Source organism: Asterias rubens, chromosome 5, assembly GCF_902459465.1.
Source record: "Asterias rubens chromosome 5, eAstRub1.3, whole genome shotgun sequence".
Classification (NCBI taxonomy): domain Eukaryota; kingdom Metazoa; phylum Echinodermata; class Asteroidea; order Forcipulatida; family Asteriidae; genus Asterias; species Asterias rubens.
In genome coordinates this window covers 14234077-14247580 of record NC_047066.1, presented here as the reverse complement: position 1 = coordinate 14247580, position 13504 = coordinate 14234077, and the positions used below count along the sequence as shown (strand labels likewise).

At 37.8% G+C, this 13504-nt stretch overlaps 1 long non-coding RNA gene across 1 annotated transcript; it reads left to right on the top strand.

The window, feature by feature from the left end:
• The first annotated feature begins 56 nt into the window (after positions 1 to 56).
• On the top strand, positions 57 to 3976 carry LOC117290808. The gene is made up of 4 exons (XR_004519078.1): positions 57 to 359; positions 1725 to 1819; positions 2622 to 2708; positions 3452 to 3976. It is a non-coding gene; the product is annotated as an uncharacterized LOC117290808 (long non-coding RNA).
• The last annotated feature ends 9528 nt before the right edge of the window (positions 3977 to 13504 follow it).

Here is a 13504-nt window from a genome sequence, read left to right as displayed (position 1 = left end):
TGCGAGAGTAAGTCAGTCTGTGTCACTCTTTATGAGTGAAAGTGGTGTGAATTTCACTCTAATTCGAGTTGAAAGTATCCGTCTTTCACTCTAAATAGAGTTGTCCGCCATATGGCTATTGCAAGAGTGGTATGGCGGACAATTAAGAGAGCATCAAGACATCTTTTACATTAAGAGAGCATGTCATCAGATGATACAAAAGCTAACTTTTTTTTCTTCTTCCGTTTATGCAGATTCTGTTTTCTTCTGAACATGATGATGAACCAGTCTATCCCCGCTGTTATCTTCAGCCAAGGGGGTCTACCTGAAGGTTCAAAACATTGAAGGCAGAACATGTTAAGTAACTGACTTATCAACAGGTAAAAGTATCTGAGTAATTTTGAAAGGAAAGTCACAATTTCCTTTCCAGCCTCTCTGCTCCGAAGGGCCATGTCACACAAGGCAATTTACAGACAACCAGTTCCAGGCAATCTCCAAGGAGAAAAGCCATTTACATTTCAATGTATGATTTGAGGAATTGCATGGTGAGGTATCAATATATATATCGGCGATGACTAGAGCAAGCTAGTCGAAACGTTGAGACCAATTTAAGAATCACTCTGCGGTAGTGCAGAATCACTCTGCGGTAGTGCAGTTTATAACAACCCTATAAGATATAGTAGTTCCAGCCAATTTTCTATACCTTCCGCCAAGGTAGTAGTTAAATGGCAGGACAGTTCTTTTAAGTACTGAGAAGGCTCCCGAACCATCCAATAAATCTACTCCGCGGTAGTAGAATATAGAAAGACAGTTCTCTAAAGAACAAACTCTATCTGGCAAGTAGATACACACACAAGGCAAACCAAATATACTGTATACATTTCAATGTTCACCTGTTTTTCGTGTGGTTCAAAAGACAATTTTCAAAAATTTACTCATGTGCTATCAAAGTGGTCATGTAGCATGTGCTGCAGTTGGTGACCTCCAAGGTCAAGTACAAGCGAGGGACCATAGACCCCTTGTATGTGACGTCACTCGCTCAAAAAGTGCCCTCACTGGGGTCAAAAAGTGCCCTCACTGGGGTCAAAAAGTGCCCTCACTGGGGTCAAAAAGTGCCCTCACTGGGGTCAAAAAGTGCCCTTACTGGGGTCAAAAAGTGCCCTCACTGGGGTCAAAAAGTGCCCTCACTGGGGTCAAAAAGTGCCCTCACTGGGGTCAAAAAGTGCCCTCACTGGGGTCAAAAAGTGCCCTCACTGGGGTCAGAAAGCACCCTCACTGGGGTCAGAAAGCACCCTCACTGGGGTTAAAAAGTGCCCTCACTGGGGTCAAAAAGTGCCCTCACTGGGGTCAAAAAGTGCCCGTACTAGGGTCAAAAAGTGCCCTCACTGGGGTCAAAGAAGGCAAATGATTGGACGATAGCTGCAAATTTGTGCGTTAGTTAGCTCAGTGTCCCTGTAGCGTTTCGCATTATGCAAGGACCATATACGCCTCTATTAATATTTTATGCATGGTGTCATAATTCTTACCCAAAATGGCAATTTTGCATGGTTCCTGTGATGTATTGAATGCTACGGTAACCATGGACAAGTGGTTGACAAAATGGTTGCTGCTCGAACTTGCCATATGATGCATGTAAAAAAATTCTTGTATGGCCCAAACATTCACTCCAAAGGCTTTCATTTTGTTCCCCCCCCCCACAGTTGTCCAACACACTTTTTTAAAGGGGATGTCGTTTTCCCCCACAGTTCATCAACACACTTTCCTAAAGGGGATGTCGTGGAAGGTGATTGTGCATTGCTGACAATTCTGGAACACATAGAGGATGGCAATTTGGTGAAAGGTATCAAGGTTATCAAACAGCTCGAACCTGGGCCCTATTTCACGGAGCTGCTAAGCACAACTTCCTTAGCGAGAAATTTCTTCCTTGATAAAAACAGGATTCCCAACCAAATTTCCATTTGTTGCATATTGCTTGTTACTGGTATGCAGCTGTTGTTTGCTTATCCTGAAAATCACCTGGAAATTAGTTTGTAATCCTGTTTTTATCAAGGCAACAAATTTATTCTAAGAAATAGTTGTGCTAAGCAGCTCTATGAAATTGGGCTCTGATGTGACCAGTAGATGCTGATGCTTTTCCAGCTAATTTTCTGCAACGAGTTGGGGTGAGTTGAAACCGATGGTTCTTTTCAGAACCACCCCAACTCATTGAGAGATATTCGTTTCATAGTGTTACCGCAAACTTTTTCTTAAAGGCAGTGGACACTATTGGTAATTACTAAAAATAATTATTATCATAAAACCTTACTTTGGTAACGAGTAATGGAGATAGGTTGATAGTATAAAATATTGTGAGAAACGGCTCCCTCTGAAGTAATTTTCCACAAATTTTATTTTGAGACCTCAAGTTTAGAATTTGAGGTCTCGAAATCAAGCATCTGAAAGCACACAACTTCAAGTGACAAGCGTGTTTTTTCCTTTATTATTATCTCGCAACTTCAATGACCAATTGAGCTCAAATTTTCACAGGTTTTTTATTTTATGCATATGTTCAGATACAACAAGTGAGAAGACTTGTCTTTGACAATTACCAATAGTTTCTAGTGTCTTTAAGGTATATACTTGTTTATTTTTCCACTTTTCAGCTGTCTTGCGCAGTGATGACTACAGCTGGAGCTGTTGCAATATGAATCGGTGAAGGAAACCTCAGAAAGTCAGCAACAGACTGCATGGTAACTTTGAAAAGATTATTTTTGTCGAACTATGTAAAGTGTTTGAAACGGTTGTTATGAAATACATAGTTGGAAAGATGTTTTAAAAGTAGAATATAATGATCCAGACAAAAAAGCCTTGAAACTGCATGGTTTTCCTTATACGTTGTGAACCAACACGGCATGCCATTTTGTGCCACAAAATGGCCGACCGTGTTAGTTCGCAAAATAAGACCAAAACCAGGCAATTTCAAAGCATATTTGTGTGGATCATTTTATTCTACTTTTAAAACATCTTTCTAAATATGTTTTTCATAATACATGGTTTCAAACACCTTTCCAACTCGCCAGATCAAAGGCAACATGTCCCTTTTAAAAGTTCATCCACAAGTTTTAGGTTTTTTGGGGGAAATCATCCAATTAAAAAAAATTACATTCATTCTTGGTGGTCCTATTTTTCTTCTTTTTTTCTACAACCAACCAATGTGTCGAATCTTCATTGAGATTGGAGTACAGGATTTGATATATGAACAAAACCCAAGCAAACAAACAAGCAAACACCCCAACAATCAAACACACTATCACTGATCTGTATGTCAGATTGTGTGTGCCTGCATGCATGCATGTATGCAAACGACTTTTGTGATTCGGGGTGGTAACCATTCTCGTTCATGACCATTCCTCCAGACCCTATTAAGACCATAACAATGTTTTCAAACATTTAATTAAAATTGTGATTAAACTTGAATAATTTTCTCCCACAGTTTGAGATACATTGATGTGAGGCTAACCAATGTTTTGTTGACTGTGCTACAACCTAAGAGGAATGTGTCCACTCTAACCATGATTCTACACACGGTCAACTATCCGACTAAACTCAACTGGACCATGATGGCGCCCTCTACTGACTGTATTATGACACTCGAGGAGAAGGCTATCTAAGGGCCTTTTACAAACCTCGGCTTGGGTTCCAGCTCTGGCTTCAGGCTCGGTTAGAAGCACAGTGCTCCCAAACCTTAAAACAAAACCCATGGAAAGCCAGATCCAGAGCTAGACAAAGTTTAAAGCCCGGTTCAAACTTTGAAAGTTTCGACAGTTGAACCCTGTTAACTGCTTCGAAACATTACCTGCGAACACCTTTGCATTCGCAGGAAGTATGAGCCTGACTTGATGTTTACCTCATAATGTATTCTTATGTAGTTTAATTACTTCCCTGATTCCATCAAAACCCAAAGCCATAATTGCAACTCGGTATCCCCCCCCCCCCCCCCCCCGACTTAAAAAGGGATCAGTTGACTGAATGTGACTCCTGGTACTCCTGGTTTTATGATATCAATCGTTGCTGGCTTTTCATGTAAAATGAAATTCATCACATTCAATTTGCAGTATATACCCTTTGGATTTTGAGGGATTCAGTGTACAACTTTAGGTATGGTAGTTCAAGATAGTTCCCTGACTTTATCAAAATCCAAAAGCCTAATTGCAACTCTACATTTCACATCAGTATAAAGCTGCATGAAATGTGTACACCTGGTTTATGATGCCAAGCGTTGCTTGTTATGAGAAAATCAAATTCATCTTCAAATGCAATATACCTTTGGATTTTGATGATGGACTCAGGGTAGTTAAAATTATTAAAACAACTTAACTTTAAAGATGGTACAGCCAAAGATCGGTGGAAGCAAATTGGTAAGCAGAATGCATGTTTATGCTTTTTTAGTAGAATCCGTTGCAATGCAAACCCTCCACCACAGTTACATCACCATAGTCTTAACACTAATCCTAACTCATCATTCATCCAAACAAATTGACTAATCCTTAACTCATTAATCCCAGTCCAACTAATTTGACTAATCCTAACTCATTAATCCTAATCCAATTAACTTGACCAATTCTAACTAATTAATCCTAACCAGTTAACTGCACTTACCGTGTTTATAATGGACCTTATGCACTGACGTCATCTTTGAGTTAAATTGCTGATGACACTGTTGGTACTGCTCCAAATAGACTTGGCCAATGATATGTAATCTTTTAGCCGGGGGCGCCCTACTGAAAATGTGGCGTCATGCGCATAAGGTCTACTAAGCACATTCAAAATTCAACCCTCCCAGTGTATACAAAATCAATGACGGATCTTTTTTTAAACATGCATTTGGTACTAGCCTTACAAATGGCCAAAGCATTTTTGACGGTTGCCACATGATTGAATTATGTTCATGCTGAGTTTGCAATTTAGTTTTTCAAATGTAACATGAATTGAATTTGTTTTAATAAGTTAATTTATAAATTAAATCATGTAAATGCAAAATGATGTGTGACATTTGTGTTAAATGTACGGACCCCCTACAGCTTTAGATACCACAGGTCAAAGTCACCGGTTTGCCATTTTTGGTGAGTGTGTAAATGGGTGTGATTAGCTTCCCTGGGTCGACTTCGGTGTGCTCATTCGGTATAGCTCCTGACAAGAGCTAATCAATTGATCACTCGCCCTCTCGCGGTGACGTCATGCACCTCGGGCCAGCCCCAAGTGACCCAATTCACAAGCAGGGCACCTGGGGCCGATCTTATGGGTGAGCACCTGGATGGAGTGACGTTAAAGCTATTCGAACGGGGTTGACCCGGGGAAGCTCATCGAACGCACCCAAAGTGTGGCATAAAATGGCGCACTCCACATTATCATACATGCTGACACCGACTCCCAAAATGGCGCCACCAAGATTATGTTGGAAATGACAATTGGTGACTCCATATAAAATTTCGACTCCATAAAATGGCAGACCATACAATTTCGAGGCACATTTGTGTGGATCATTATATTCTACTTTTAAAACATCTTTCTAACCATTTGCATTTCATAACAATTGGTTTCAAACGCTTTTCAAAGACCAACTCGCCCGATCCAAGGCAACTTGTCCCTTTAAATAGCGAATAAAATAACTACTCTGGCTAGACAAATAATAATTACTACATGTAATATACATGTACTTCAAAATTTACCTGTAAAAAAAGCTCATGAAATTTTCTAGCATGACATTTCTTTCTTGATTAAAACAGGATTACCAACCAACTTTCTATTTGTTGCATATTGCTTGTTACTGGAATTCAGTAGTTGTTTGCTTAACCTAAAAAATCACGTGTAAATTTGGTTGGTAATCCTGTTTTTATCAAGGAAAAAATGTCATGCTTAGCAAATTTTTATGCTTAGCAGCTCTATTTAATTGGTCCCTGATTGAACTCCTTCGTTGCATACAAAGCGACTGTGGCACTGACATCCTACCAAGGAGCTATTATAGCACAAGCTTTGTTTGGACACAGAAGTTAAAGAGACTGGACACCATAGGTAAATGTCAAAGAACAGTCTTCTCAACATATGAATAAACTAACAAACCTGAGAAAAATTTAGCTCAATTGGTTGTCGAAGTTGCGAGATAATAATGAAAGAAAAAACACCCCAGTCACATGAAGTTGTGTGCTTTCAGATGCTTGATTTCGAGACCTAAATTTGAGGTCTTGAAATCAAAATCATGGAAAATTACTTCTTTCTAGAAAACTACATTACTTCAGAGCGAGCCGTTTCTCCCAATGTTTTATACTATCAACAGCTCCCCATTACTCATTACCAAGAAAGGTTGTAGGCTAATACTTATTTTGAGTAATTACCAATAGTGTCCACTGTCTTTAAGCAAATAATACATTGCTCCCCTTTGGGTCGTTGGGTGTTGTGGTCACAGGCATTCCAATCAATAGAGCTTTAATGTTGACACACCATTCAGTCGAGTTATTCAACAATTAGGGAGTTCACGTCCATATATTTGAATATCAATGCAAGTTTTTAAGCTATTTTTAATATGAAATGAAGGCCTCTGGAAATAAGGTGGGGCAAAAAGTTTGGTCACTATCCAGTTGAACCAGTTGACCCCAGTTAACTAGATTCAACTGGAATTTTGACCTGGGATAGCATTCAACAGATATTTAAAAAATATCAAGGAAGTTGATAAACTGAAGTTTGATTCCAAACCTAAGAATAATGCATATAACAGTTGAATTGAAAGTGTAGACAACTATACAACTTTTGCCTAATGTTTAGTCCTCGACTGTTTGCGTATGAAAACAAAGTGCAACTTTGTGGTTGACGAAAGTATTTGTTGATCTGTCATATTCCTTTAGGGAACAATGGGATCCACTGAATGGACACTGTTTTTGTGTTGTCTCGGTGCCTGTATCTGCATCTCTCAGTCATCAAAATGCACTCATGCACAGTGTGTTTTCGACTCCCTCACTGCAAAGGCTGACTGCTCCTTACTCAATCTTGACTGCATCCCCGTCAACTACCCATACGTCATCATCCTGGATCTAAGCCACAACAACATATCAGAGCTGTCACCAGACGATTTCAAGCCTTACTCCACATTTTTCAGGCTGGCTGAATTGTACCTCGACTACAATAACATATCCAATGTGTCGTCACTGCTGCAATCCTATGGTCTATGGTCAAATTTGCTTAGTACACAAGGCTATAGCCTTGTACCCCTTTTCAGGCAATATTTGCCATGTACACAAGGCTACAGCCTTGCACAATTTTTCAGGCAAAATTGGCCAAGTACACAAGGCTATATAGCCTTGTCAGTTTTTAAGGCCAAATTTGCATTGTACACAAGGCTATAGCCTTGTACATTTTTTAAGGCAAAATTTACCATGTACACGAGGCTACAGCCTTGTACACTTTTTCAGGCAAAATTGGCCAAGTATATAGCCTTGTCAGTTTTGAAGGCCAAATTTGCTTAGTACACTAGGCTATTATAGCCTTGTACACTTTTTAAGGAAAAATTTGCCAAATTTACTTAGTACACAAGGTTACAGCCTTGTACACCTTTTCAGGCAAAATTGGCCAAGTCAAAATTTGCCAAATTTGCTTAGTACATGTACACAAGGCTATAACCTTGTACACTTTTTAGGCAAAATTTGCCAAATTTGTTTAGTAAAGGGAAAATTTGCCAAATTTGCTTAGTACACAAGAGTATAGCCTTGTACACTTTTTTAAGGCAAAATTTGCCAAATATGCTAAGTACACAAGGCTCCAGCCTTGTACACTTTTTAGGCAAAATTTGCCAAATACCCTTAGTATACAAGGCTCCAGCCTTGTATACTTTTTAGGAAAAATTTGCCATGTACACAAGGCTATAGCCTTGTACATTTTTTAAGGCAAAATTTACCATGTACACGAGGCTACAGCCTTGTACACTTTTTCAGGCAAAATTGGCCAAGTATATAGCCTTGTCAGTTTTGAAGGCCAAATTTGCTTAGTACACAAGGCTATTATAGCCTTGTACACTTTTTAAGGAAAAATTTGCCAAATTTACTTAGTACACAAGGTTACAGCCTTGTACACCTTTTCAGGCAAAATTGGCCAAGTCAAAATTTGCCAAATTTGCTTAGTACATGTACACAAGGCTATAACCTTGTACACTTTTTAGGCAAAATTTGCCAAATTTGTTTAGTAAAGGGAAAATTTGCCAAATTTGCTTAGTACACAAGAGTATAGCCTTGTACACTTTTTTAAGGCAAAATTTGCCAAATATGCTAAGTACACAAGGCTCCAGCCTTGTACACTTTTTAGGCAAAATTTGCCAAATACCCTTAGTATACAAGGCTCCAGCCTTGTATACTTTTTAGGAAAAATTTGCCATGTACACAAGGCTATAGCCTTGCACACTTTTTAGGAACAATTTGCAAAATTTGTTTAGTACACAAGACTATAAGCCTTGTACACTTTGTAAGGACAAATTTGCCAAATTTGCTTAGCACACAAGGCTATAGCTAAGGCAAAATTTGCCAAATAAGCTTAGTACACCTTTCAGGCTAAATTTGCCAAGTACACCATGTACACCTTTTCAGGCAAAATTTGACAAGTACACAAGGCTATAGCCTTGCACACTTTTTAGGAAAAAATTGCCATATTTGTTTAGTACACAAGGGTATAGCCTTGTACACTTTTTAAGGAAAGATTTGCCAAATTTGCTCAGTACATGCTTAGTACACAAGGCTATAGCCTTGTACACTTTTTAGGCAAAATTTGCCATGTACACAAAACTATAGCCTTGTACACCTTTTCAGGCAATATTTGCCATGTACACAAGGCTATGGCCTTGTGAACTTGTCAAATTTTGCTTGAAAAAGTGTACAAGGCTATATATAGCCTTGTGAACTTGTCAAATTTTGCTTGAAAGAATCGACTTGCCAAATTTTGCTTGAAAAAGTCTACAAGCCTTGTGAACTTGTCAAATTTTGCTTGAAAAGGTCTACAAGGCCTTGTGAACTTGTCAAACTTTGCTTGAAAGAGTCTACAAAGCTATAGCCTTGTGAACTTTACAAATTAATTTTGCTTGACAAAAATCTATAAGATTTTTAAGGAAAGATTTGCCAAATTTGCTCAGTACATGCTTAGTACACAAGGCTATAGCCTTGTACACTTTTTAGGCAAAATTTGCCATGTACACAAAGCTATATAGCCTTGTACACCTTTTCAGGCAATATTTGCCATGTACACAAGGCTATGGCCTTGTGAACTTGTCAAATTTTGCTTGAAAAAGTGTACAAGGCTATATATAGCCTTGTGAACTTGTCAAATTTTGCTTGAAAGAATCGACTTGCCAAATTTTGCTTGAAAAAGTCTACAAGCCTTGTGAACTTGTCAAATTTCGCTTCAAAAAATCTACAATCTATATATAGCCTTGTGAACTTGTCAAATTTTGCTTCAAAAAAATCTACAAGGCTATAAGCCTTGTGAACTTGTCAAATTTTGCTTGAAAAAGTCTTGTGAACTTGTCAAATATTGCTTGCAAAAGTTTACAAGGCTATAGCCTTGTGAACTTGTCAAATTTTGCTTGAAAGAGTCTACAAGGCTTATAGCCTTGTGAACTTGCCAAATTTTGCTTGAAAAAGTCTTGTGAACTTGTCAAATTTTGCTTGAAAAAATCTACAAGGCTATAGCCTTGTGAACTTGTCAAATTTTGCTTGAAAAAGTCTTGTAAGCTTGCCAAATTTTGCTTGAAAAAATCTTGTGAACTTGTCAAATATTGCTTGAAAAAATCTACAAGGCTTTAGCCTTGTGAACTTGTCAAATTTTGCTTGAAAAAATCTACAAGGCTATAGGCCACATTTTGCTTGAAAAAATCTACAAGGCTATAGCCTTGTGAACTTGTCACATTTTGCTTGAAAAAATCTACAAGGCTATAGCCTTGTGAACTTGCCAAATTTTGCTTGAAAAAGTCTTGTGAACTTGTCAAATATTGCTTGAAAAAATCTACAAGGCTTTAGCCTTGTGAACTTTTTAGGAACAATTTGCAAAATTTGTTTAGTACACAAGACTATAAGCCTTGTACACTTTGTAAGGACAAATTTGCCAAATTTGCTTAGCACACAAGGCTATAGCTAAGGCAAAATTTGCCAAATAAGCTTAGTACACCTTTCAGGCTAAATTTGCCAAGTACACCATGTACACCTTTTCAGGCAAAATTTGACAAGTACACAAGGCTATAGCCTTGCACACTTTTTAGGAAAAAATTGCCATATTTGTTTAGTACACAAGGGTATAGCCTTGTACACTTTTTAAGGAAAGATTTGCCAAATTTGCTCAGTACATGCTTAGTACACAAGGCTATAGCCTTGTACACTTTTTAGGCAAAATTTGCCATGTACACAAAACTATAGCCTTGTACACCTTTTCAGGCAATATTTGCCATGTACACAAGGCTATGGCCTTGTGAACTTGTCAAATTTTGCTTGAAAAAGTGTACAAGGCTATATATAGCCTTGTGAACTTGTCAAATTTTGCTTGAAAGAATCGACTTGCCAAATTTTGCTTGAAAAAGTCTACAAGCCTTGTGAACTTGTCAAATTTTGCTTGAAAAGGTCTACAAGGCCTTGTGAACTTGTCAAACTTTGCTTGAAAGAGTCTACAAAGCTATAGCCTTGTGAACTTTACAAATTAATTTTGCTTGACAAAAATCTATAAGATTTTTAAGGAAAGATTTGCCAAATTTGCTCAGTACATGCTTAGTACACAAGGCTATAGCCTTGTACACTTTTTAGGCAAAATTTGCCATGTACACAAAGCTATATAGCCTTGTACACCTTTTCAGGCAATATTTGCCATGTACACAAGGCTATGGCCTTGTGAACTTGTCAAATTTTGCTTGAAAAAGTGTACAAGGCTATATATAGCCTTGTGAACTTGTCAAATTTTGCTTGAAAGAATCGACTTGCCAAATTTTGCTTGAAAAAGTCTACAAGCCTTGTGAACTTGTCAAATTTCGCTTCAAAAAATCTACAATCTATATATAGCCTTGTGAACTTGTCAAATTTTGCTTCAAAAAAATCTACAAGGCTATAAGCCTTGTGAACTTGTCAAATTTTGCTTGAAAAAGTCTTGTGAACTTGTCAAATATTGCTTGCAAAAGTTTACAAGGCTATAGCCTTGTGAACTTGTCAAATTTTGCTTGAAAGAGTCTACAAGGCTTATAGCCTTGTGAACTTGCCAAATTTTGCTTGAAAAAGTCTTGTGAACTTGTCAAATTTTGCTTGAAAAAATCTACAAGGCTATAGCCTTGTGAACTTGTCAAATTTTGCTTGAAAAAGTCTTGTAAGCTTGCCAAATTTTGCTTGAAAAAATCTTGTGAACTTGTCAAATATTGCTTGAAAAAATCTACAAGGCTTTAGCCTTGTGAACTTGTCAAATTTTGCTTGAAAAAATCTACAAGGCTATAGGCCACATTTTGCTTGAAAAAATCTACAAGGCTATAGCCTTGTGAACTTGTCACATTTTGCTTGAAAAAATCTACAAGGCTATAGCCTTGTGAACTTGCCAAATTTTGCTTGAAAAAGTCTTGTGAACTTGTCAAATATTGCTTGAAAAAATCTACAAGGCTTTAGCCTTGTGAACTTGTCAAATTTTGCTTGCAAAGATTTACAAGGCTATAGCCTTGTGAACTTGTCAAATTTTGCTTGAAAAAATCTACAAGGCTATAGCCTTGTGAACTTGTCAAATTTTGCTTGAAAAAATCTATAAGCCTTGTGAACTTGTCAAATTTTGCTTGAAAAAGTCTTGTGAACTTGTCAATATTGCTTGCAAAAGTTTACAAGGCTATAGCCTTGTGAACTTGTCAAATTTTGCTTGAAAAAATCTACAAGGCTATTATAGCCTTGTGAACTTGTCAAATTTTGCTTGAAAAAGTCTTGTGAACTTGTCAAATATTGCTTGGAAAGATTTACAAGGCCTTGTGAACTTGTCAAATTTTGCTTAAAAATATTTCCAAGGCTATAGCCTTGTGAACTTGTCAAATATTGCTTGAAAAAATCTACAAGGCTATAGCCTTGTGAACTTGTCACGTTTTGCTTGAAAAAATCTACAATCTATATATAGCCTTGTGAACTTGTAAAATTTTGCTTGAAAAAATCTACAAGGCCTTGTGAACTTGTCGAATTGTTAAATGAAGTTAATGTAAATTTGTGCAAAGAGTTAGTCAGAGTGACGACCAGGCTTTCAGGGGACTCAAAGTCTGGCCGAAACCAGCGTGGTGATCACCCATTAGAACCCTTCAGGGACTTGCCTTCCCGGTCCCTCCTTTACTCTCCCACACGGTAAATCATCCACACCTAATTTGGGGATAGACATGACGGACCCCAATCCATTACTGGTGCAAGCAGTAAAAGTCATGTCCCTCTTGGTACGGGTGGGATTCGAACCGGTGTCCCAGCTCTGGATAGCACGCAATTGAACTATCCAGTACACCGTGTCGCCACAGTGCCCGCTGGTGTTTGGAGATGATTTTTAAACTACTTAAATAATTCACTCACTGCGTCCAAGCGAAAAAGAAAAACACGCACACACGGGAATTGAACCCGGGTCTCGTAGCTCCCAGTCCAATACGTTCTTGGACTAGCTACGGCGCCAGTTGCAGTACTCAATGAATAATAAATACCTAAACAATAATATTAATAATACAACACAAAATTAAACACGTCAATACAGACGGAATTGGAGACTGTTGTGTGTGTTTCGCGGAAACAGTGTTTTATGTCAAAAACTGCCAAAATAATCTTGAGAAAACGATTAGAAAGGAGGACTGTTCTGTGCTCTTAATTTCGGTGAACTTGTCAAATTTTGCTTGAAAAAGTCTTGTGAACTTGTCAAATTTTGCTTGAAAAAGTTTACAAGGCTATAGCCTTGTGAACTTGTCAAATTTTGCTTGAAAAAGTTTACAAGGCTTTATGCCTTGTGAACTTGTCAAATTTTGCTTGAAAAAGTTTACAAGGCTATAAGCCTTGTGAACTTGTCAAATTTTGCTTGAAAAAGTCTTGTGAACTTGTCAAATATTGCTTGCAAAAGTTTACAAGGCTATAGCCTTGTGAACTTGTCAAATTTTGCTTGAAAAAGTTTACAAGGCTTATAGCCTTGTGAACTTGTCAAATTTTGCTTGACAAAATCTATAACTTGTGAATTTGTCAAATTTTGCTTGAAAAAGGTTTACAAGGCTATAAGCCTTGTGAACTTGTCCAATTTTGCTTGAAAAAGTCTTGTGAACTTGTCAAATATTGCTTGCAAAAGTTTACAAGGCTATAGCCTTGTGAACTTGTCATACTTTGCTTGAAAGAGTCTACAAGACTATAGCCTTGTGAACTTGCCAAATTTTGCTTGAAAAAGTCTTGTGAACTTGTCAAATTTTGCTTGAAAAAGTCTTGTGAAATTGTCAAATTTTGCTTGAAAAAATCTACAAGGCTATAGCCTTGTGAACTTGCCAAATTTTGCTTGAAAA